At 48.1% G+C, this 24,309-nt stretch overlaps 1 protein-coding gene across 2 annotated transcripts in view; it reads right to left on the reverse strand.

Moving 5' to 3' along the window:
• Window positions 1-24,309, reverse strand: part of PRKCA (protein kinase C alpha) — a 535,637-nt gene that overhangs the window by 171,701 nt on the left and 339,627 nt on the right. The window lies entirely within an intron of this gene.

Genomic DNA, 24,309 nt, shown 5'->3' on the forward strand with positions numbered 1-24,309 from the left:
ATGCCGGAAAGAGAAATACAATAAAATATGGTCTGGCACACTTAAAACAAGCATTTCTGCATAATAACACCATCCTCCTTCAGGTGGAGTTGTGGACAGGTAGGCGGGGTTATGAACATGTGGGTGAAGCTGCCTAGAAATGAAAGGCAATGTGAAAATGTAGGTGGGATGGTGAACTTGTGGGTGGAGCTATGAACCTGTCAGTGGAGATGTGAACATGAACTTGTGGGTGGAGCTATGAACCTGTCAGTGGAGCTGTGAACATGAACTTGTGGGTGGAGCTATGAACCTGTCAGTGGAGCTGTGAACATGAACTTGTGGGTGGAGCTATGAACCTGTCAGCGGAGCTGTGAACATGAACTTGTGGGTGGAGCTATGAACCTGTCAGTGGAGCTGTGAACGCAAACTTGAGGGTGGAGCTATGAACCTGTCAGTTGAGCTGTGAATGCGAACTTGTGGGTGGAGCTATGAATCTGTCAGTGAAGCGGTGAACATGAACTTGTGGGTGGAGCTATGAACCTGTCAGTGCAGCTATTAAGATGAACTTGTGGGTGGAGCTATGAACCTGTCAGTGGAGCTGTGAAGATGAACTTGTGGGTGGAGCTGTGAACATTAACTTGTAGGTGGAGCTGTGAACATGAACTTGTAGGTGGAGCTGTGAACATGAACTTGTAGGTGGAGCTATGAACCTGTCAGTGGAGCTGTGAACATGAACTTGTGGGTGGAGCTGTGAACCTGTCAGTGGAGCTGTGAACAGGTGGGTGGCAGGGCTGTGAGTCTATAAAAGCAGTTGGAAATCCTTGAGGAGTCAGTTCCCAGCATTTAAGCAGAAAGTTAATCTTAATCTTACTTTGTCAAAAGCATAATTATAAAATGTGTATTATATCTATATATTTGCCAGAATCATAGGTTACTATTTGTGGCTGCCTGTTTTGCACTCTTGTAGTCTGCATTGCTTAGTAAATGACCCCTGTAAGGCTAGGTTTACATTAGCAGGTAAAACAGTCCATTTATCGGATCAGAAGGCAGCGGATCATCGGAGGTGCCAAGCATAGGATCCATTCATAATTGTCCCATTCTGACACAATGGAGGCTCTGGTAAGGGGTCCTGTGCCATGGACAGCGCTCTCGCATCCACAATCACATACACAGCAGGAATCTGTTGTAGTGTAGCGTAATGCCTTCCAGTATCTCAAAATTGGATTACAAATGTACCCAACGCTCAACCTGGACAATCAAGCATTAGGGGGCCCAGTGACACCCATCTCTAAGATTTTTATGAGCTGTGAGGTCTGAGGCACATCCCCTATCCCAAACCTTTATACCCTGAAGGAACTTATCTGTCAGGGAACCTCTGTGTAAAGATTATATTTACTAGTCACCAGAACAGTAGTTTGATTAATAAGTTGCAATAAGTTGTACATATAATGATGTAATAATTGCCACCTGCGGCCATTGTTGGCTTCTTATAAACGAGTGCAGCCATCACCAAAACTCTCTGTGCTGCTGTACAAATACATATTTAACAAAGTCACAGAGACAAACCAGCCCAGCGCCCCCAACAAAATGTAATGTTGCATCCAAATTAACCCCAGGCGGCCCGGCGTGCATAGCCAAGCGGCACGGCGCACTCTGGTAAAACAAATCCATGCGGAACGGCTGTGACTGCCAGAAAATTCATTAGTTAATCGTTTTTCACTCCGTCTATCAGAGGCCTTTTCAGAAAAGTCATTAACGAGGCTCGTTATTAGAAAGTGCTCATCAAGGACTTTCTGTGACATCTGAGGAAAATGAATAACGTGATCACGCCTCTCTCTCCGGATTTAGAATTGGCTGAGGCGGAGAAGCCGGGGGTATTGTGCCCCGAGAAGAATCCACCAGCTGCACCCACAAAAACGCCACCCCCTCCCTTCCCGTATACTGCTGAATTGCTGAATGCGTTTCCGCTTTATTGTGCCCACCCCGAATACAGAGCCACAATTCTGACCTGATACTAGTCCTAAGTGAAGTAAACAACGCACATCTGCTGAAGACGGCCGTGGATGACTGATAAGCAACATTTGCAACTCGAAGAACAATCAACACACTACTTAGAAAAACTGAACCACCACCGACTTGTATGGACCCTTTGAGAACTTTATAGTCCAAACCCCCTTGTTCCCTTCTGAACAATGATCGGTGATCACATGGCAGAGGACCAGGGATGGTCATGTTTATGAGAACTCATGGAGAAGCATGTGATCAGTTTGGTCGGGTAATAGATATGTAAATTTCTGACTTGCTAGTCATGATCACGTGGTAAAGTAGGATGTGATCATGGCAAATCAGAACTTTGCAAATCTATCAGCTGATCAAACAAACCACATGCTTCTCCATGAGTTCTGCTAGACACGACCATCGCTACAGAGGACTGCAAATACTGGGATGGTTTTTAACCAGGGATGAGCTCTGGATAAGATTCGGATGAAATCCAAGTAAGTTTAATTCAGATTTCATCTTCTAATTACTGCACCTCCTGAGCAGGTGTGTGTGGGGGGGATAAACTTACCCAGCAGTCTTCATCTTTAACCCATTCAACGCTGCGTTCCAAGCCGCGTCACGTGACTACTACGCTTCCTCCTTCAACCCGGAAGGAGGAAGTGTTTGTAGTCACGTGACTGCGGTTTGGAACGCAGCGTGGGACGCGCCGTGGGATGGGTTAAAGAAGAAAACTGCTGGATAAGTTTAACAAAACAACCTCCCCTCCCCCATCCACCTCCCAAACACACCAGCTCAGGTGCAGTAATGACTGTTTTATGTTCCATCGTGAGAGATAGAAGCTGGTATACACCTGTTTTATGAGATGTAGATTCTGTTATCTTCTGCTTTATCTTTCTCTTATGTGTGAATGTGAATGGATTTGCTGTTATTTGCAACTCACAAGGCTTATGTTCCATTGATGCCAAAGGATTTGTTAAAAGCAGGGCTATGGAGTTGGAGTCGAGGAGTTGGAGTCGAGGAGTCAGAGTCGGGGCAATTTTGGGCACCCAGAGTCGGAGTTGGAGTCATGGTTTCATGAACTGAGGAGTCTGAGTCGGGTGATTTTTGTACAAAATCCACAGCCCTGTTAAATATTAGACTAAGGAGTCGGAGTCGAGGAGTCAGAGCCATTTTGGTTACCCGGAGTCGGAGTTGGAGTCGGAGTCGTGGTTTTATAAACTAAGGAGTCGGAGTTGGAAGATTTTTGTACCGACTCCACAGCCCTGGTTAAAAGACAACGACGGTAAAACCCCCATTATCCAGAAGTGTCACGCAACCTGAAAAAAAAATCCAGGCCTTACAGGGTGCATAAATCTACTTTTACACTTTATTATACAGTAATAAACCTCTGTTACATTAAGTTAAGTCTGTCCTTTGTCTTCGTTTGTAATTACAGTATAACATTCAGAGTTTATGGTAAGTATACAGTGTGAGGTGTAGTACTGGTTTTTTTTAGCTAGGCCTATTTTTAACATTGATTCTCAAGCAACCAGAAACCATAGATGCAAAAAAGTACAGAAAAAAATCCTCAGCAGTGTGTGGCAAGGATAGATCTCACTCTGGCCAGATGTCAATCAGAGAGGGCTCCAGCTTTTGGGAGACAGTCTGCCAGTGTATCGAAGGCTTTAGCTAAACAAGTCATCTAGAGATATGCAAAAGTGAGGTCCTGTGATTGGGAGATTCCTTCCCCAGTGCAACATGCAAATATGACAGATTCATTCTGATTGGCTGGTAGAAGAATTACAAATCAGAGAGCACCCAAGCAAAACTTTGGTGGGGACCCCCTCAATTTTCAGAAATTTTCTCCTGCCTAGCTCTGGTGACACTCACAGCCTGGGAGCCCAGGTCATAAAACAAGTCAGAACATCATAATATTCACACCCATAACAAGTGTAACCACAAAAACACCTGAACCAAAGGATGGACCCCTTTAGCAGTGGGCGTGGCGTAGTAGTTGGGGCCCCCTTACACCTCTGAGCCCCCCTGCGGTCGCATGGGCTGCTCTCCTGTTTTCTACAACTGAAGGCACATACACATTTCACCATTAGTGCTGACAGTCAGAATTGAGCTGGATTCTGCAGGTATCACTGTGGGAAAGCTCTGCACACCATGCATATCGCTGCCATGCAGAGAAGAAGAGAGACAGCAACACAGTGCACAACGGGGTGGCTTTATCAGGCAGGGTAAGCAGGGGAACAATTAGTTTGGGGGTCAATATCAGTGTGCTGGATTTGCACTCAAACTCGGGATGCGCAAGCTGGATTCTCAGCCAGGGATTGCCATCTAACGTGTGGCTGTAGCTATTAGGTAGGCATTGAAGGAGGAACTCAGAAGGCGATTAATAAACTTCCATTTAATCAAGCGGTAGCAGAACACTAGGGGCTTGATTCACAAAGCGGTGCTAACTGTTAGCACGCCTGTGAAAACCCCCTTAGCACGTCTAAACAAGCTTTTCGCGCATAAAACTTTACGCGCGTAAAACTTTACGCGCGTACTGCACAGAGCGCAGGGCGCTCCGCGCGAAGTGCCCATTAAAGCCTATGGGACTTAGCGTGAGTAAAACTTTGCGCGCGTAAAACTTTGCGCGCGCAAAGTTAGCGCGCGATCTGATTGAGAAATCCGATGCTAACCTACTTAGCACCCTGGTTAGCGCGTCTAAAGACTTTAGACGTGCTAAGTAGGTTAGCACCGCTTTGTAAATCAAGCCCTATATGTTTCGGGGTTACCCCCTTCCTCAGGTGTGCACCTGAGAAAGGGGGCAACCCCGAAACATGTCATGTTCTGCTACCGCTTGATTCAATGGAAGTTTATTAATTGCCTTCGGAGTGCCTCCTTCAATCCTTACTTAATTGCTACTGTGTGGATTGCTGACCCACTGAGGGATTGTGCACTGGTGGACCAGCTGTGTGAAGCCTGGGGGAGCGAGTACTCCGGCATACCTGTCGGTTTCCATAACGTGTGGCTGTAGCCCTTCTACCACCACACATCTGGAAAGCAGAATTGTAATTTCATCTGTATGTATACATCTGCCAAGAAATAAAAACAATGGACTTCTACTGAGAGGATTGCCCTTGCTGAGAAGTAAGCGCTGTAGCAACATGCAGTGATCACCATTATGGTGGAATTAGGAGACAAAAGAGCAGAGCCTGCACAGGGTTAATGGCAGCGTGCCGTTCTATGAAGCTGCACACCTGCATTTATCGCCAGCGCGGGACACAAGCACGGCTGCCAGCAGCTGTACAGCCCCACGGGGTTGGGGACATTACAGGAACACAAGGCTCCTCCGCAGGCTTTCCTCTCTCGCCAGTCACGACGCGGACGGCACGCTGGGGCGCGCTTACAGCTGCAAGTGTGGGCAGGAGGAGAGGGGGTGTTAAGTTAACCCATTAGCTGCTTACCTGCTCTTATCCCTCATCATTAACTCAGGGAAACTTTGCCTTCCAGGCCAAATGTAAGGCAAGGACTGTGAAAAGCAAAGAACAGGACACAACAGCATCTGCTATAGAGACATAATGCTGCTCATTACTAACACCAGCTCAAATCAAACTGGAGGGCTTCCTAAGGACCGCCAGTCAGAATCCTTGCTGCATTTCACAGCTGACACCTGGCTGGATGCCCTGGGCTGCTGACACACTTCTCTTAGCACCTCTCTGGATAAATGTGCTCCTAAGAGTCCAGAAAACTGAAGATGTTCAGCAATCTATGCAGTCGCAATGGGATAATATGATGGAGCTTTGAGTGTAAATGCAGGTTTTACTAAAAGTTCATTTTGGAAAAAGAATGAAATAAAAAGACAGAGAGATGCAGCCATTACAATCATAATGTATGACATGCTGGTTTTATGACAAGAAGGCCCAGCAGGACAGCATACTTGCTGTGGATGAAGGAAGAAGGGAGAGAGTAGCATAGAAAATTATGTCAGAGGGGAAGCATGGAAGCATGAGAAATGATGTAAGGGTGGGAAGCATGGGAAATGCCATCAGTAGGGAAGGGAGGAGCAAAGTATAAGGAATGATTTTAATGGAGGGAGGGGCGAACGTGGGAAATCATGGCAGTGAAGGAGGAAAACGTGAGAAATGTTGGAAGAGGGAGGAGGAAAGCATGGGAAATCATGGCGGAGGACGAGGGAAGCATGGGAAATCATGGCAGAGGAGGAGGGAAGCATAAGAAATCATGGCAGAGGAGAAAGGGAAGCATGGGAAATCATGGCAGTGGAGGAGGGAAGCATGGGAAATCATGGCAGAGGAGGAGGGAAGCATGGGAAATCATGGAAGTGGAGGAGGGAAGCATGGGAAATCATGGCAGAGGAGGAGGGAAGCATGGGAAATCATGGCAGAGGAGGAGGGAAGCATAAGAAATCATGGCAGAGAAGAAAGGGAAGCATGGGAAATCATGGCAGTGGAGGAGGGAAGCATGGGAAATCATGGCAGAGGAGGAGGGAAGCATGGGAAATCATGGCAGAGGAGGAGGGAAGCATGGGAAATCATGGCAGAGGAGGAGGGAAGCATGGGAAATCATGGCAGAGGAGGAGGGAAGCATGGGAAATCATGGCGGTGGAGGAGGGAAGCATGAGAAATCATGGCAGAAGCGGTGGGAAGCATGGGAAATCATGGCAGAGGAGGCGGGAAGCATGGGAAATCATGGCAGTGGAGGAGGGAAGCATAGGAAATAATGGCAGTGGAGGAGGGAAGCATGGGAAATCATGGCAGAAGCGGTGGGAAGCATGGGAAATCATGGCAGAGGAGATGGAAAGCATGGGAAATCATGGCAAAGGAGGAGGGAAGCATGGGAAATCATGGCAGAAGCGGTGGGAAGCATGGAAAATCATGGCAGAGGAGATGGAAAGCATGGGAAATCATGGCTGTGGAGGAGAGAAGCATGGGAAATCATGGCAGAGGAGGTGGGAAGCATGGGAAATCATGGCAGAGGAGGAGGGAAGCATGGGAAATCATGGCGGTGGAGGAGGGAAGCATGGGCAATCATGGCAGAGGAGGTGGAAAGCATGGGAAATCATAGCAGAGGAGGAAGGGAAGCATGGGAAATCATGGCAGAGGAGGTGGGAAGCATGGGAAATCATGGCAGAGGAGGAGGGAAGCATGGGAAATCATGGCGGAGGAGGGAAGCATGAGAAATCATGGCGGAGGAGGAGGGAAGCATGGGAAATCATGGCGGAGGAGGAGGGAAGCATGGGAAACATGGCAGAGGAAAAGGGAAGGATGGAAAATCATGGCAGAGGAGGTGGGAAGCATGGGAAATCATGACAGAGGAGGAGGAGGAGGGAAGCATGGGAAATCATGGGAGAGGAGGGGGGGGAGCATGGAAAATCACGGCAGAGGAGGAGGAAAGCATGGGAAATCATGGCAGTGGAGGAGGGAAGCATGGGAAATCATGGCGGAGGAGGAGGGAAGCATGGGAAATCATGGCAGAGGAGGAGGGAAGCATGAGAAATCATGGCAGAGGAGGTGGGAAGCATGGGAAACATGGCAGAGAAAAAGGGAAGGATGGACAATCATGGCAGAGGAGGTGGGAAGCATGGGAAATCATGACAGAGGAGGAGGAGGAGGAGGGAAGCATGGGAAATCATGACAGAGGAGGAGGAGGAGGGAAGCATGGGAAATCATGGCAGAGGAGGTGGGAAGCATGGGAAATCATGGCAGATGAGGTGGGAAGCATGGAAAATCATGACGGAGGAGGGAAGCATGGGAAATCATGGGAGAGGGGGGGGGGGGGAAGCATGGAAAATCACGGCAGAGGAGGAGGGAAGCATGGGAAATCATGGCAGAGGAGGCGGGGAAGCATGGGAAATCATGGCAGAGGAGGAGGGAAGCATGGGAAATCATGGCGGCGCCGGAGGAGGGAAGCATGGGAAATTATGTCAGAGGCGGTGGGAAGCATGGGAAATCATGGGAGAGAAGGAGGGAAGCATGGGAAATCATGGCGGAGGAGGGAGGGAAAGCATGGAAAAACACGGCAGAGGAGGTGGGAAGCATGGGAAATCATGGCAGAAGAAGTGGGAAGCATGGGAAATCATGGCAGAGGAGGAGGGAAGCATGAGAAATGATGGCGGAGGAGGGAAGCATGGGAAATCATGGCAGAGGAGGAGGGAAGCATGGGAAATCATGGCAGAGGAGGCGGGGAAGCATGGGAAATCATGGCAGAGGAGGAGGGAAGCATGGGAAATCATGGGAGAGGAGGGGGGGGGGAAAGCATGGGAAATCATGGGAGAGGAGGGGAAGCATGGAAAATCACGGCAGAGGAGGAGGGAAGCATGGGAAATCATGGCAAAGGAGGAGGGAAGCATGGGAAATCATGGCAGAAGCGGTGGGAAGCATGGGAAATCATGGCAGAGGAGATGGAAAGCATGGGAAATCATGGCTGTGGAGGAGAGAAGCATGGGAAATCATGGCAGAGGAGGTGGGAAGCATGGGAAATCATGGCAGAGGAGGAGGGAAGCATGGGAAATCATGGCGGTGGAGGAGGGAAGCATGGGAAATCATGGCAGAGGAGGTGGGAAGCATGGGAAATCATAGCAGAGGAGGAAGGGAAGCATGGGAAATCATGGCAGAGGAGGTGGGAAGCATGGGAAATCATGGCAGAGGAGGTGGGAAGCATGGGAAATCATGGCGGAGGAGGGAAGCATGAGAAATCATGGCGGAGGAGGAGGGAAGCATGGGAAATCATGGCGGAGGAGGAGGGAAGCATGGGAAATCATGGCAGTGGAGGAGGGAAGCATGGGAAACATGGCAGAGGAAAAGGGAAGGATGGAAAATCATGGCAGAGGAGGTGGGAAGCATGGCAAATCATGACAGAGGAGGAGGAGGAGGAGGAGGAGGAGGAGGGAAGCATGGGAAATCATGGGAGAGGAGGGGGGGGGAGCATGGAAAATCACGGCAGAGGAGGAGGAAAGCATGGGAAATCATGGCGGAGGAGGAGGGAAGCATGGGAAATCATGGCAGTGGAGGAGGGAAGCATGGGAAATCATGGCGGAGGAGGAGGGAAGCATGGGAAATCATGGCATAGGAGGCGGGAAGCATGGGAAACATGGCAGAGAAAAAGGGAAGGATGGACAATCATGGCAGAGGAGGTGGGAAGCATGGGAAATCATGACAGAGGAGGAGGAGGAGGAGGGAAGCATGGGAAATCATGGCAGAGGAGGTGGGAAGCATGGGAAATCATGGCAGATGAGGTGGGAAGCATGGAAAATCATGACGGAGGAGGGAAGCATGGGAAATCATGGGAGAGGGGGGGGGGGGGGGGGGGGGAAGCATGGAAAATCACGGCAGAGGAGGAGGGAAGCATGGGAAATCATGGCAGAGGAGGCGGGGAAGCATGGGAAATCATGGCAGAGGAGGAGGGAAGCATGGGAAATTGTCAGAGGCGGTGGGAAGCATGGGAAATCATGAGAGAGGAGGAGGGAAGCATGGGAATTTATGTCAGAGGCGGTGGGAAGCATGGGAAATCATGGCGGAGGAGGAGGGAAGCATGGGAAATTATGTCAGAGGCGGTGGGAAGCATTGGACATCATGGCAGAGGAGGAGGGAAGCATGGAAAATCATGGCAGAGGAGGAGGGAAGCATGGAAAATCATGGCAGAGGAGGTGGGAAGCATGGAAAATTATGGAAAAGGAGGAGAGAAGCATGGGAAATCATGGCAGAGGAGGCAGGAAGCATGGGAAATCATGGCAGAGGAGGCGGGAAGCATGGGAAATCATGCAGAGGAGGTGGGAAGCATGGGAAATCATGGCAGAGGAGGTGGGAAGCATGGGAAATCATGGCGGAGGAGGGAAGCATGAGAAATCATGGCGGAGGAGGAGGGAAGCATGGGAAATCATGGCGGAGGAGGAGGGAAGCATGGGAAATCATGGCAGTGGAGGAGGGAAGCATGGGAAACATGGCAGAGGAAAAGGGAAGGATGGAAAATCATGGCAGAGGAGGTGGGAAGCATGGCAAATCATGACAGAGGAGGAGGAGGAGGAGGAGGAGGAGGGAAGCATGGGAAATCATGGGAGAGGAGGGGGGGGAGCATGGAAAATCACGGCAGAGGAGGAGGAAAGCATGGGAAATCATGGCGGAGGAGGAGGGAAGCATGGGAAATCATGGCAGTGGAGGAGGGAAGCATGGGAAATCATGGCGGAGGAGGAGGGAAGCATGGGAAATCATGGCATAGGAGGCGGGAAGCATGGGAAACATGGCAGAGAAAAAGGGAAGGATGGACAATCATGGCAGAGGAGGTGGGAAGCATGGGAAATCATGACAGAGGAGGAGGAGGAGGAGGGAAGCATGGGAAATCATGGCAGAGGAGGTGGGAAGCATGGGAAATCATGGCAGATGAGGTGGGAAGCATGGAAAATCATGACGGAGGAGGGAAGCATGGGAAATCATGGGAGAGGGGGGGGGGGGGGGGGAAGCATGGAAAATCACGGCAGAGGAGGAGGGAAGCATGGGAAATCATGGCAGAGGAGGCGGGGAAGCATGGGAAATCATGGCAGAGGAGGAGGGAAGCATGGGAAATTGTCAGAGGCGGTGGGAAGCATGGGAAATCATGAGAGAGGAGGAGGGAAGCATGGGAATTTATGTCAGAGGCGGTGGGAAGCATGGGAAATCATGGCGGAGGAGGAGGGAAGCATGGGAAATTATGTCAGAGGCGGTGGGAAGCATTGGACATCATGGCAGAGGAGGAGGGAAGCATGGAAAATCATGGCAGAGGAGGAGGGAAGCATGGAAAATCATGGCAGAGGAGGTGGGAAGCATGGAAAATTATGGAAAAGGAGGAGAGAAGCATGGGAAATCATGGCAGAGGAGGCAGGAAGCATGGGAAATCATGGCAGAGGAGGCGGGAAGCATGGGAAATCATGCAGAGGAGGTGGGAAGCATGGGAAATCATGGCAGAGGAGGCGGGAAGCATGGGAAATCATGGCAGAGGAGAAGGGAAGCAAGGAAAATCATGGCAAAAAAGGTGGGAAGCATGGGAAATCATAGCAAAGGAGGAGGGAAGCATGGGAAATCATGGCAAAGGAGGAGGGAAGCATGGGAAATCATGGCAAAGGAGAAGGGAAGCATGGGAAATCATGCAGAGGAGGTGGGAAGCATGGGAAATGGTAGCAGAGGAGGCGGGAAGCATGGGAAATCATGCAGAGGAGGTGGGAAGCATGGTAAATCATGGCAGAGGAGGAGGGAAGCATGAGAAATCATGGCGGAGAAGGAAGGAAGTATGAGAAATCATGGCAGAGGAGAAGGGAAGCATGGGAAATTATGTCAGAGGAGGAGGGAAGCATGGGAAATTATGTCAGAGGCAATGGGAAGCATGGGAAATCATGGCAGAGGAGGAGGGAAGCCTGGGAAATTATGGCAGAGGAGGTGGGAAGCATGGGAAATCATGGCAGAGGAGGAGGGAAGCATGGGAAATCATGGCAGAGGAGGCAGAAAGCATGGGAAATCATGGCAGAGGAGGCGGGAAGCATGGGAAATCATGCAGAGGAGGCGGGAAGCATGGGAAATCATGGCAGAGGAGGTGGGAAGCATGGGGAATCATGGCAAAGGAGGAGGGAAGCAAGGGAAATCATGGCAGAGGAGGTGGGAAGCATGGGAAATCATGGCAGAGGAGAAGGGAAGCATGGGAAATCACGGCAGAGGAGGAGGAAAGCATGGGAAATCATGGCAGAGGAGAAGGGAAGCATGGGAAATCATGGCAGAGGAGAAGGGAAGCATGGGAAATCATGCAGAGGAGGTGGGAAGCATGGGAAATCATGGCAGAGGAGAAGGGAAGCATGGAAAATCATGGCAAAGGAGGCGTGAAGCATGGGAAATCATGGCAGAGGAGGAGGGAAGTATGGGAAATCATGGCAGAGGAGGTGGGAAGCATGTGAAATCATGGCAAAGGAGGAGGGAAGTATGGGAAATCATGGCAAAGGAGGAGGGAAGCATGGGAAATCATGGCAAAGGAGGTGGGAAGCATGGGAAATTATGGCAATGGAGGAGGGAAGCATGGGAAATCATGGCAGAGGAGGCGGGAAGCATGGGAAATCACGGCAGAGAAGGCGGGAAGCATGGGAAATCATGGCAGAGGAGGCGGGATGCATGGAAAATCATGGAAGAGGAGAAGGGAAGCCTGGGAAATCATGGCAGAGGAGGAGAGAAGCATGGGAAATCATGGCAGAGGAGGAGGGAAGCATGTGAAATCATGGCAAAGGAGGAGGGAAGTATGGGAAATCATGGCAAAGGAGGAGGGAAGCATGGGAAATCATGGCAGAGGAGGAGAGAAGCATGGGAAATCATGGCAGAGGAAAAGGGAAGCATGGGAAATCATGGCAGAGGAGAAGGGAAGCATGGGAAATCATGGCAGAGGAGAAGGGAAGCATGGGAAATCATGGCAGAGGAGAAGGGAAGCATGGGAAATCATGGCAGAGGAGAAGGGAAGCATGGGAAATCATGCAGAGGAGGTGGGAAGCATGGGAAATCATGGCAGAGGAGAAGGGAAGCATGGAAAATCATGGCAAAGGAGGCGGGAAGCATGGGGAAGCATGGCAGAGGAGGTGGGAAGCATGTGAAATCATGGCAAAGGAGGAGGGAAGCATGGGAAATCATGGCAAAGGAGGTGGGAAGCATGGGAAATCACGGCAGAGAAGGCGGGAAGCATGGGAAATCACGGCAGAGAAGGCGGGATGCATGGGAAATCATGGCAGAGGAGGCGGGATGCATGGGAAATCATGGAAGAGGAGAAGGGAAGCCTGGGAAATCATTGCAGAGGAGGAGAGAAGCATGGGAAATCATGGCAGAGGAGGAGGGAAGCATGGGAAATCATGGCAGAGGAGGAGGGAAGCATGGGAAACATGGCAGAGGAAAAGGGAAGCATGGAAAATCATGGCAGAGGAGGTGGGAAGCATGGGAAATCATGGCAGAGGAGGTGGGAAGCATGGGAAATCATGGCAGAGGAGGTGGGAAGCATGGGAAATCATGGCAAAGGAGGAGGGAAGCATGGGAAATCATGGCAGAGAAGGGAGGGAAAGCATGGAAAAACATGGCAGAGAAGGGAGGGAAAGCATGGAAAAACATGGCAGAGGAGGTGGGAAGCATGGAAAAACATGGCAGAGGAGGTGGGAAGCATGGGAAATCATGGGAGAGGAGGAGGGAAGCCTGGGAAATCATGCCAGAGGAGGAGGGAAGCATGGGAAATTATGGCAGAGGAGGTGGGAAGCATGGGAAATCACGGCAGAGGAGGAGGGAAGCATGGGAAATCATGGCAGAGGAGGAGGAGGGAAGCATGGGAAATCATGGCAGAGAAGGGAGGGAAAGCATGGGAAATCATGGCAGAGAAGGGAGGGAAAGCATGGAAAACATGGCAGAGGAGGTGGGAAGCATGAAAAACTATGTCAGAGAGAGAAGGAAAGCAGAGGAAATCATGGCAGAGAAGGAATGAAGAATGGGAAATTAAGCACAATGATGTCAGAGGAGAAGTTAAGCATGTGAAATGATGTAAAAAGGAGACAGGAAGCACAGGAAACGATGGAGGGAAGTATGGGAAATGATGTTAGAGGAGGAGGAAAGCATGGTAAATTGTGGCAAAGGAGGAGGCAAATATGGGCAATGATGTCAGAGGAGGGAAGCATGGGAAATCATGCAAAGGAGGTGGAAAGTATGGGAAATCATGGCAAAGGAGGTGGAAAGCATGGGAAATCATGGCAGAGGAGGTGGGAAGCATGGGAAATCATGCAAAGGAGGTGGAAAGCATGGGAAATCATGGCAGAGGAGGCGGGAAGCATGGGAAATCATGGCAGAGGAGGCGGGAAGCATGGGAAATCATGGCAAAGGTTGCAAGCATGGTAAATGATGTCAGAGGAGGAAGGAAGCATGGGGAATCATGTCAGAGGAGTCTGCTCCACATAAGAGGAAACAGTAAATGGTGGACACAATCTGACCTGGCCAATCCTTGTTTTCCTGGACAAAATGAGGTCAGGGAAATGGCGGTTATGCCTGGAGACATTTCACAAGCTCAGTATTGTTCGGCCAAGTCAATTAACCAGGCGGATTGAATGCTTACACATTGAGGGGGTTGGAGGCCACTATAGACATGTTAGATACTTGGCAAAGGCATCCAACTTGGAAACAGATGTGCAATGGCCCAGCTGCAGTTTCAGATTCGGAAATGGATGTGGCATCTAGTGGGAACCAGCACATAGTCAAAGCTAAAGTAAAATCTTTCCTTGGAACTAGGGATGAAGTGGTGTTGTGTCCCTGGGAAGGAGATTAAGCACACAGTGGCTCTGATAAACGACACTTATCTCATGAGTCATCACGTTTTATCTTTTTCACACCTTCATTTGTGCACAGCAAGTAAAAAAGAACTCCAGATATCCTGAAAACATCACTCGGATTACTCTTCCTACCTTATTTTTCTACATTTTCTTCAGTGGGAGCTAAAGAGGAGAAAACTACATGGAAAGAGATGTGTAGCGCATCAGAGCCATTGTGAGCGCTGCATAATACGTATAGCAGGAAGCACAGATGCTGATTGAATAGGACACATGTGGGAGCCGCCAGCACATCTACTCTGCATACTTATCACACATTCTAAAGGTTCTCTTGTTTTGGCTGCATAGTAAAAATAATGAGATATCAATGAGGTAACATAATACAAGCTAAACAAAATAAATGAGTGTTTGTGGGGTGGTCAATTAAGGTAACTCTATAATTAGTATGGTGTTATGTGACTAATATCTACAGGGAATATCTACATGGATAGAAGAATATTTTATTAAAGATTTACCTAGTTCATTTTCACATTTTTAATGCAATATGAAAATAAATGTGCTTCAATTATAGTTGTGCATTGCACATCTGTACTTAGTACAAAAAAAATAAAAATACATATTTTTAAATACTTGGATGGTTGCTCCTAATTTGGTCCTCTAGCTCTTTGCTGCAATTAGAGTAGGAGTTCCTTCCATAGCATACAGCAGATCACTTGACCCCATCCTGTCTCTGCTACAAGACACTCTTTGTGGCCAGCACTTCAGGTATAGTACTTCCCTATTCAGTGTACAATAAAACAGTTAACCCTTCCCATACCCTTCCTGGTGCGTTTATAAAAGTGATCTGAATCATCAACCTGCCTCAAACGAGAAAACAAAATCCTCAATCAACCTTTTTATATAATCACTAGGGAGGGTGAGGGAAAGCTTTTACACACTAAGCAAGGGACAAGGGGGTTTGTGTTACCGGGGGTTACACATGTGTTGCTATAGTTACATATGGAACACTCATGCGTCACACTAATAGGTTAATGCACGCTTTAGCCTTGCAGTTTGGACCGTAAAATCTGCAGGTGCAGCATGTGCCCAGCAATTTTACAGCTGTTTTGTGCATCAGGCCCAAGGAGACAAGCAGACCAAGGTCATGGATTACTGGAACTATGTTCTTTGGTCTAATAAACCCAAAATAAACTATTTGGATTTAGATGGTGTCAAGTGTGAGTAGCAGCAATCAGGTCTGGAGTACTGACAGAGGTGTGTCTTGCCTGCAGTTAAGCATGGTGGTAGGGTGTCACGGTTTGCAGCTGCATGAACGCTGCCAGCACTGGGGAGCTACACTTAATTGAGGGAACTATGAATGCCACGTACTGTGACATACTGGAGGAGAGGATGATCCCCTTCCTTCAGAAACTAGGCTCCAGGGGACTATTCCAACACAATGACCGCAAACATTGTGAAAGAAACTGAGGGTAAAGGTGCTGGGCTGGCCAAGCATGTCTCCAGGCTTAAACCCTACTGATCATCTGTGGGTCATCCTCAAACGGAAGGTGGAAAGCACAAGGTCTCTTAACATCCACCAGATTTGTCATGTGGTGGAAAAACATTTCAGTGGCAACCTGCGAAGCTCTAGTGAACTCTATGTCCAAGAAAGTTAAGGCAGTGCTAGAAGATAATGGTGGCTCACTAAATATTGTCACTTTTGGCACAATTTTGACACTCTTTACTTAGGGGCGTACTCACTTTTGCTGCCAGTGGTTTAGACATCGATTTCCATGTTTTGAGAACTAGATTCATTAATTGAGGTCCTCTGGTAAAGTCCTTTACGGTTGAGCCGACTCTGCCAAGAATCCTGCGTGTGTACAACCCTGATGTGTTGCTGAAAGATCTGGAGTGGTGCATTGCCTCAGCCGAGTGCATCGTTCCCCTCCTTACCCCTCCCACCAGAAGCTGCTCCCTCGTGCACCACACCCTTATCTCTCCCTATCTCTCCCTAGCAACAGTAAGTGTCTATAGGCTATAGCCTAGCAACACATGCTCCAAACTTTTCCCTAAGGGATCAAGTCTTGATCGCTGCAGGTGACAAATCACTGAGCATGTATTTGCACCCAAAGAACCTTTTTGAGATCTGGAAATGAAGGACACAGCTGATGTATCTCTACACCCACGCTACGCTGTCTTTTCTCCATATTTACGTGAAGCAGGTTGTCTCATTGGCAGTATTCATCTGCTGTCTTCTGTGCCAGATGTGTGCCAATGCATTGTGTACACCCGCTTTTGTGTCAGGCTTTAGGGCATGCCGACTAATTCACATGACACATTCCTGCTCCATTTTATGGCTGATGTGAGGTCTTCCTTGTTGATCTATTTACTTGTACAATGCCATACAAGTTATAGAGTGACCTTAATTGACCCACTTCATCAACACTCACTTTTTTATCTAGCTAGTATTGTGTCAGTTTAGATCTGTGGCCCATAAAATGTAGAAATGAGGTGTTCATGGCCGGGTGATCGCAATGCCCGTGGCGTAGGGCTCACCATAGCCACTGCTACGGGCCCAATAGCCAAGGAGGACCCAGATGTCTCAGTCAGCGATAAGGAAGTATGTTGGACGTCTAGGGAATGTGAAGCCCGGAGAGATATGTCACTCCCCTTCAGCGCTCTGCTTGCTTACTCTGCATATGGGGGGCTAATCTGGCTACCTATACTTTGGGGGGCTCCCCATACTGGGGGCCTAATCTGGAAACCCATTCTGGGGGTACCCCTAGCTACTTATACTGTAGCTTACCTATTACTGGGGGGTATCCCTAGCTACCTATATTGGGGGCTCCTGGGGCACAAAGGTACCTTAATTATTTTATATGATATTACAGTTTCCTGCTTGGATCAGAACTCAATCTCAGGCAACAGTTCCGTAGCAGAGTTCTTTACAGACATGTTGCTAGCGCTGCACACAAGGGAGCGGTTCCCAGTAAGCAGTTTGCGTGTGTGTACGCGTGTGCGTGTGTGTGTGTGTATATGCACGTGTACGTGTGCGCGCGTGTGTGTGTGTGTGATATCGATCACCCTGGCCATGTTTACTCTAGAGTGTGTACGCAACTTTATAGTGGAAAACAGCAACTGGTATTATGGAAATTGTTCTGCTGATAATAAATAAATGGTTCGCCCTCACGGTCTTGCCCCAGAGATATGTTGATGTCTGCGGATCAGAGCAGGAAGCGCTTTAGTTTAGTTTTGTGGCCTCTGTTATTTTCAGGTAATGCTGTTAATGTCGCCGTGTTTCTCTTGTCTCCAGCCTGAAGATCTCAGAGTCATTTTCAGGAAAAGACCTGCCGGTTCGCTCACTGCGCTATACACACATCCTGCATGTTTACCATTTATTTTCCTGGCGACTGGTCACAGACGGAGCGTTATGGTGATAAATCCTGCCTCTGCGGAGAGCTCTGTATAAACATTGGCAGAATATATCTATATCATATAAATATTATTACCAGTGAGGGTGCTTCTGTATGTCATGTGGGGGAGGGGCCAGTGATGGACTGGGGAGGAAGTTGGCAGAGGTGGCCATACTGTTTAGCACAACCTAACCTGAGAGCCAGTGACTCATGAGCTATAGACTTCATTATTAAAGCACACCAGAAATGAAAGGAACACAGAGGCTGCCATTTTTATTTTTTTATTCATAACAGTCATGTGATCCATGTGATACTAGGACAGTCATGTGATCCATGTTCCCAGTAACAGGGGATTATGGGAGAGAATACAGAGTAGGCAGCCATGGTGGGATCAGCAGCTTGGTCCCTCTGCAGGACAGTCATGTGATCCATGTTCCCAGTAACAGGGGATTATGGGAGAGAATACAGAGTAGGCAGCCATGGTGGGATCAGCAGCTTGGTCCCTCTGCAGGACAGTCATGTGATCCATGTTCCCAGTAACAGAGGATTATGGGAGAGAATACAGAGTAGGCAGCCATGGTGGGATCAGCAGCTTGGTTGCTCTGCAGGACAGTCATGTGATCCATGTTCCCAGTAACAGGGGATTATGGGAGAGAATACAGAGTAGGCAGCCATGGAGGGATCAGCAGCTTGGTCCCTCTGCAGGACAGTCATGTGATCCATGTTCCCAGTAACAGGGGATTATGGGAGAGAATACAGAGTAGGCAGCCATGGTGGGATCAGCAGCTTGGTCTCTCTGCAGGTCAGTCATGTGATCCATGTTCCCAGTAACAGGGGATTATGGGAGAGAATACAGAGTAGGCAGCCATGGAGGGATCAGCAGCTTGGTCCCTCTGCAGGACAGTCATGTGATCCATGTTCCCAGTAACGGGGGATTATGGGAGAGAATACAGAGTAGGCAGCCATGGTGGGATCAGCAGCTTGGTCTCTCTGCAGGTCAGTCATGTGATCCATGTTCCCAGTAACAGGGGATTATGGGAGAGAATACAGAGTAGGCAGCCATGGTGGGATCAGCAGCTTGGTCCCTCTGCAGGACAGTCATGTGATTCATGTTCCCAGTAACAGGGGATTATGGGAGAGAATACAGAGTAGGCAGCCATGGAGGGATCAGCAGCTTGGTCCCTCTGCAGGACAGCCAGGGGATTATGGGAAAGAATACATGATGGATCAGCAGTAAAGATGATAAATGAGATTTCCAAAATGTATGCAAATTTATATGCAAATATATGCAGTTTGAATATGGATCAATTTAAACCCAGGTTTAAATTGATTGGTCCATTTTGAAGCTGCACATATTTGCATGAACTCAGAAATATTTGCATCTCATTGATGATATTTAATCAGCAGCTTTATCCTTCTAGGACAGAACCTGCATTATAATCATAATCACACACTTATAAGGTGCCCACTAACAGTACAAATTTTAGTGAACAATTGTATTTTCAATGAGATTACTCAGATCCTATTGTATGAAAACAGAGAAGCTGATGGTCCCAATCCATCCTGAACGATCGCATTATCGATCATAGACAAGCGGAACATTCGTTTCTTTAAGGATGTTTTTTTTTTCATAGATCATGATCATACCCGGTTTAGTCTTAAGTGGTGTAGATCGTTTAACCACCTTGCAACCCTTGCTACGCTTATCTACTCCCCACAGAACTTCACCTGGGGCTCAGGGGAGTAGATAGGCGTACTTGTGGTTAACAGTGTGCTGTATGCCCAATCAGCTATCTGATTAATAATAATAATAATAATCCAAACATTTGTATAGCGCTTTTCTCCTGTCGGACTCAAAGCGCTCAAGAGCTGCAGCCACTGGGACGCGCTCAAGAGGCCACCCTGCAGTGTTAGGGAGTCTTGCCTTGAACTCCTTACTGAATAGGTACTTGACCTAGCCAGGATTCGAACCTTGGTCTCCCATGTCAAAGGCAGAGCCCTTAACCAGTACACTATCCAGCCACTACTGGCTGGATATATTATGTATATAGGGTATCATTTTAACCGTGACAAGTGAGAGAATAGATTTTGTGGTGTTTGACAACTGAGGGCTAAGTCATGTGATTTTTTTTTTACTGGAAAACTGAATGAAAAGCAATAAAACTGTTATTTTCATATACTCTGTACCCCCAAATAAATACTTGTAAAAAAAAACAAAAGTGACAGCACTGAAAAGAGAATACATAGTTACCCTAGGGACTTAGCTTTTAAAATATGTATGCCATGAGAGTGTATTACTGTTAATCATGAAGATAAGGGCTTTTAATTACTAATAGAGTATAATGAGAAAACAAAAAACACAAACCAGAAACTAATATATTATCGCCATACATTGTACTAGGAACATTATTTAAATGTTGAGATAACCAGGACAAATTAGCAAATACAATGTGTGGGTTTTACCTATGGTAACATTGTTTATTTGAAATCTATAGTATATTTTTTCCCTTAAAAATGCACAGATACCAACATAATTACTAAAAGCAAATATCACCCTCACAAAGCATAATTTGTGGCCAAAAAAACAAGATATAGATCATTTACATCTGATGAGTAGCAATAAAGTTATTGGTGAATGAATGGGAGGAGCGCTAAAATGTGAAAATTGCTCTGGTTTGTAAGCAAAAAACCCTGTGGTGCTTAAGTGGTTAATTATAAGCTTTTATTTCAATCTAAATGTTCTTGACAAGATCATCGCTCGCTAAAAATTGCACATTAATGGGAACCTTTAGATTGGTTGGAATAGATCCTCTGGCTCTCTCAGCTACAAGTGAACATATCGGAGTGAACATCAATGTGGATTCAGTGCTGGGCGCGACATGATGAAAGCACCAGAAGCTGCCCTACTCTGGTGATGTCGTCATGCATTAATCATGTTATCAAAGTGTATACAAGAGGAACACGGAAAGAGCTTTGCTGGGAGAGGAAGCCGGCGCTCCAACACGAGAGAAAAAACGAATGGCTAATCATGAGTCAAGAATGATTCAGAGATCCGCTGCTGACGGTGCATACACTGCACGGCTACCTGCAGGGCTCACTACGCATGCTGCCTGGCATCACTATCCACTATGCCAGCTTCATGCAGTCACTATGTGTGAATGGAGAGACCCACGGGAGACCACACGAAGAGAGACATACAATACCATGAGAGACAAGATGTGCTGTCACTGAAGTATGATGCAATACAACCAGTGGTGTGTTTATAAAGGAACTTGCACAAAAAGTATGTCTTTTTTTTCCCCGATGGTCACATGACCTGCTGCACTAGGTGTACGATGACATCCCCAGGTGCCACCATACATCAGGTGATGTATGAGCAGATCTACCAAGAGACAGAATACCATCTGATCAAATGTGATCAGAGAGAGAGAGATCTGTTGGCTGCTCATACACCGCAGGCCTGATTCCCGGTCGATTTCTCTTGTGGATTGGCCTTGTGACATCGCACGTGCCGCTATTTCCCCCAAACTTTAATGTGTCCCCGGGTGCCTGTGCATTACAAGCTGTCACCTGTCCGGCCCCCGCGAGTGTCCAGCTGCTCCTTCTTCCCCATACGTGCCCCACGTGGCTGCCGCGCATAGCACGTGGTATGTGTGTGACTATACGTGGCAGCCACGCGGGACACAAATGGTGCCTATTTTAATGCACAGGCACCAGGGGGCACTCTAAACATTCGTTGGCCATGCTATATCCCACGCCGTTACTGTTGCGCAACCAATCGACTACATCGGCCTGAGATTTTCAGGCTTGCTTGCATGTACAGTTAGTCACTGAAAGTATTACCCGAATCACTGTTTATTGGTTTGTCGTCTGTATTCCTAGCTTGCTTTATTGATACATTTGACCGATTCAGCATGCTTGCAGCGGCATTGATTTTCATTCAATTAAAAAAAAGTATGAAATTGGATGGTCTACCAGGCAGCAAAATCGCTAGATGTATGACCACCCTAACGCAAAGATATATGGGATCTTTCACCAAGTGTGAAAAGACTACAGTAGTAAACCGATGGACAGTGCCAGTGAGCCTCAAATTTCACAAGAATACATACAGATCCATGACAAAAGAAGAAAGCCAACCACACAAGCTGGGGGAGATGATTTCTGGTAAACATACACAAATGGTGTATTGTTGCTATGGTTGCAAGGAAGTATACATGGAATGCTTATTTTTGGAGACACCAGTCTGCTACAGATCGCCTAAGCTGGGAACATTTAATATTTAAATAAATAGTTATAGAAGAATATAGAAGTGGTCATTGCTAGCCTCCTAAACATGCCAGTTGCCCAGCTACAATTCAGATGCATTTTGATTTTCACCCACACAACAAGGATGCCGGTCAGGAGAGTCAGAGGACTGTGAACACCTGATGTGCATACCTGGTCCATCCCCAAAGCCAACACACTTCTCAACAAAGATTTACAAAGTTTCAATCAATCAGGAACCACTGACGACTTTCTCAGCTCTGTAAGCCTAAACATATGGCTGCCATAGTGTCTGCAGATCCCTGGACCGACTGCACAAAGCTATATAAAGATCGGGGGAGTGCGGACTGCACCCCCATAATACATATAGGTTCTGTATATAGAGCAAATGGGCTGGGTGAGGGGAAGATCTGTGACTCGCTTTGTGAAGTGTTACAAATTCTCATCTTCCGTTAAACACTAAGCTGGGCTGCTCTGAGCTCTGCACTAATATTTACTCTGGAGACAGAGGAGCACTTGAGATGTGGTTTACACAGAACGCCGGCCAGGACACGGCTCCCTGCGTCATACACGGCTCTGCCGGGCTCCAGCCTCCTGTTTAGGGTGAAATATTGGGGTTAGTTCAGAAAACAGTCAGTGTGTCTCTTGTCTGACATTTACCCTTCATCAGCTGTACAGTCACCACTAGAGGTTCCCCTATACCCTTCATCAGCTGTACAGTCACCACTAGAGGATCCCCTGTATACCCTTCATCAGCTGTACAGTCACCACTAGAGGATCCACTATATACCCCCCATCATCTGTAGTCACCACTAGAGGATCCACTATATACCCCCCATCATCTGTAGTCACCACTAGAGGATCCCCTGTATACCCTTCATCAGCTGTACAGTCACCACTAGAGGATCCACTATATACCCCCCATCAGCTGTACAATCACCACTAGAGGATCCCCTGTATACCCTTCATCAGCTGTACTGTCACCACTAGAGGATCCACTATATACCCCCCATCAGCTGTACAGTCACCACTAGAGGATCCTCTGCATACCCTTCATCAGCTGTACAGTCACCACTAGAGGATCCCCTGTATACCCTTCATCAGCTGTACAGTCACCACTAGAGGATCCCCTGTATACCCTTCATCAGCTGTACTGTCACCACTAGTGTATCCCCTGTTTACCCTTCATCAGCTGTACAGTCACCACTAGAGGATCCCCTGTATACCCTTCATCAGCTGTACATTCACCACTAGAGGATCCCCTATACACTTCATCAGCTGTACTGTCACCACTAGAGGATCCCCTATACCCTTCATCAGCTGTACTGTCACCACTAGAGGATCCCCTGTATACCCTTCATCAGCTGTACTGTCACCACTAGAGGATCCCCTATACACTTCATCAGCTGTACTGTCACCACTAGAGGATCCCCTATACACTTCATCAGCTGTACTGTCACCACTAGAGGATCCCCTGTATACCCCTCATCAGCTGTACAGTCACCACTAGAGGATCCCCTATACACTTCATCAGCTGTACAGTCACCACTAGTGGATCCCCTGTATACCCTTCATCAGCTGTACATTCACCACTAGAGGATCCCCTGTATACCCTTCATCAGCTGCACAGTCACCACTAGAGTATCCCCTGTATACCTCCCATCAGCTGTACAGTCACCACTAGAGGATCCCCTGTATACCCTTCATCAGCTGTACAGTCACCACTAGTGGATCCCCTGTATACCCTTCATCAGCTGTAGTCACCACTAGAGGATCCCCTATATACCCTTCATCAGCTGTACAGTCACCACTAGAGGATCCCCTGTATACCCCCCATCAGCTGTACAGTCACCACTAGTGGATCCCCTGTATACCTCCCATCAGCTGTACAGTCGCCACTAGAGGATCCCCTGTATACCTCCCATCAGCTGTACAGTCACCACTAGAGGATCCCCTGTATACCCTTCATCAGCTGTACAGTCACCACTAGAGGATCCCCTGTATACCCCTCATCAGCTGCACAGTCACCACTAGAGGATCCCCTGTATACTCTTCATCAGCTGTACAGTCACCACTAGAGGATCCCCTGTATACCCTTCATCAGCTGTACAGTCACCACTAGAGGATCCCCTGTATACCCTTCATCAGCTGTACAGTCACCACTAGAGGATCCCCTGTATACCCCTCATCAGCTGCACAGTCACCACTAGAGGATCCTCTGTATACTCCTCATCAGCTGCACAGTCACCACTAGAGGATCCCCTGTATACCCTTCATCAGCTGTACAGTCACCACTAGAGGATCCCCTGTATACCCTTCATCAGCTGTACAGTCACCACTAGAGGATCCCCTGTATACCCTTCATCAGCTGTACAGTCACCACTAGAG

Source organism: Hyperolius riggenbachi, chromosome 12, assembly GCF_040937935.1.
Source record: "Hyperolius riggenbachi isolate aHypRig1 chromosome 12, aHypRig1.pri, whole genome shotgun sequence".
Lineage (NCBI taxonomy): Eukaryota > Metazoa > Chordata > Amphibia > Anura > Hyperoliidae > Hyperolius > Hyperolius riggenbachi.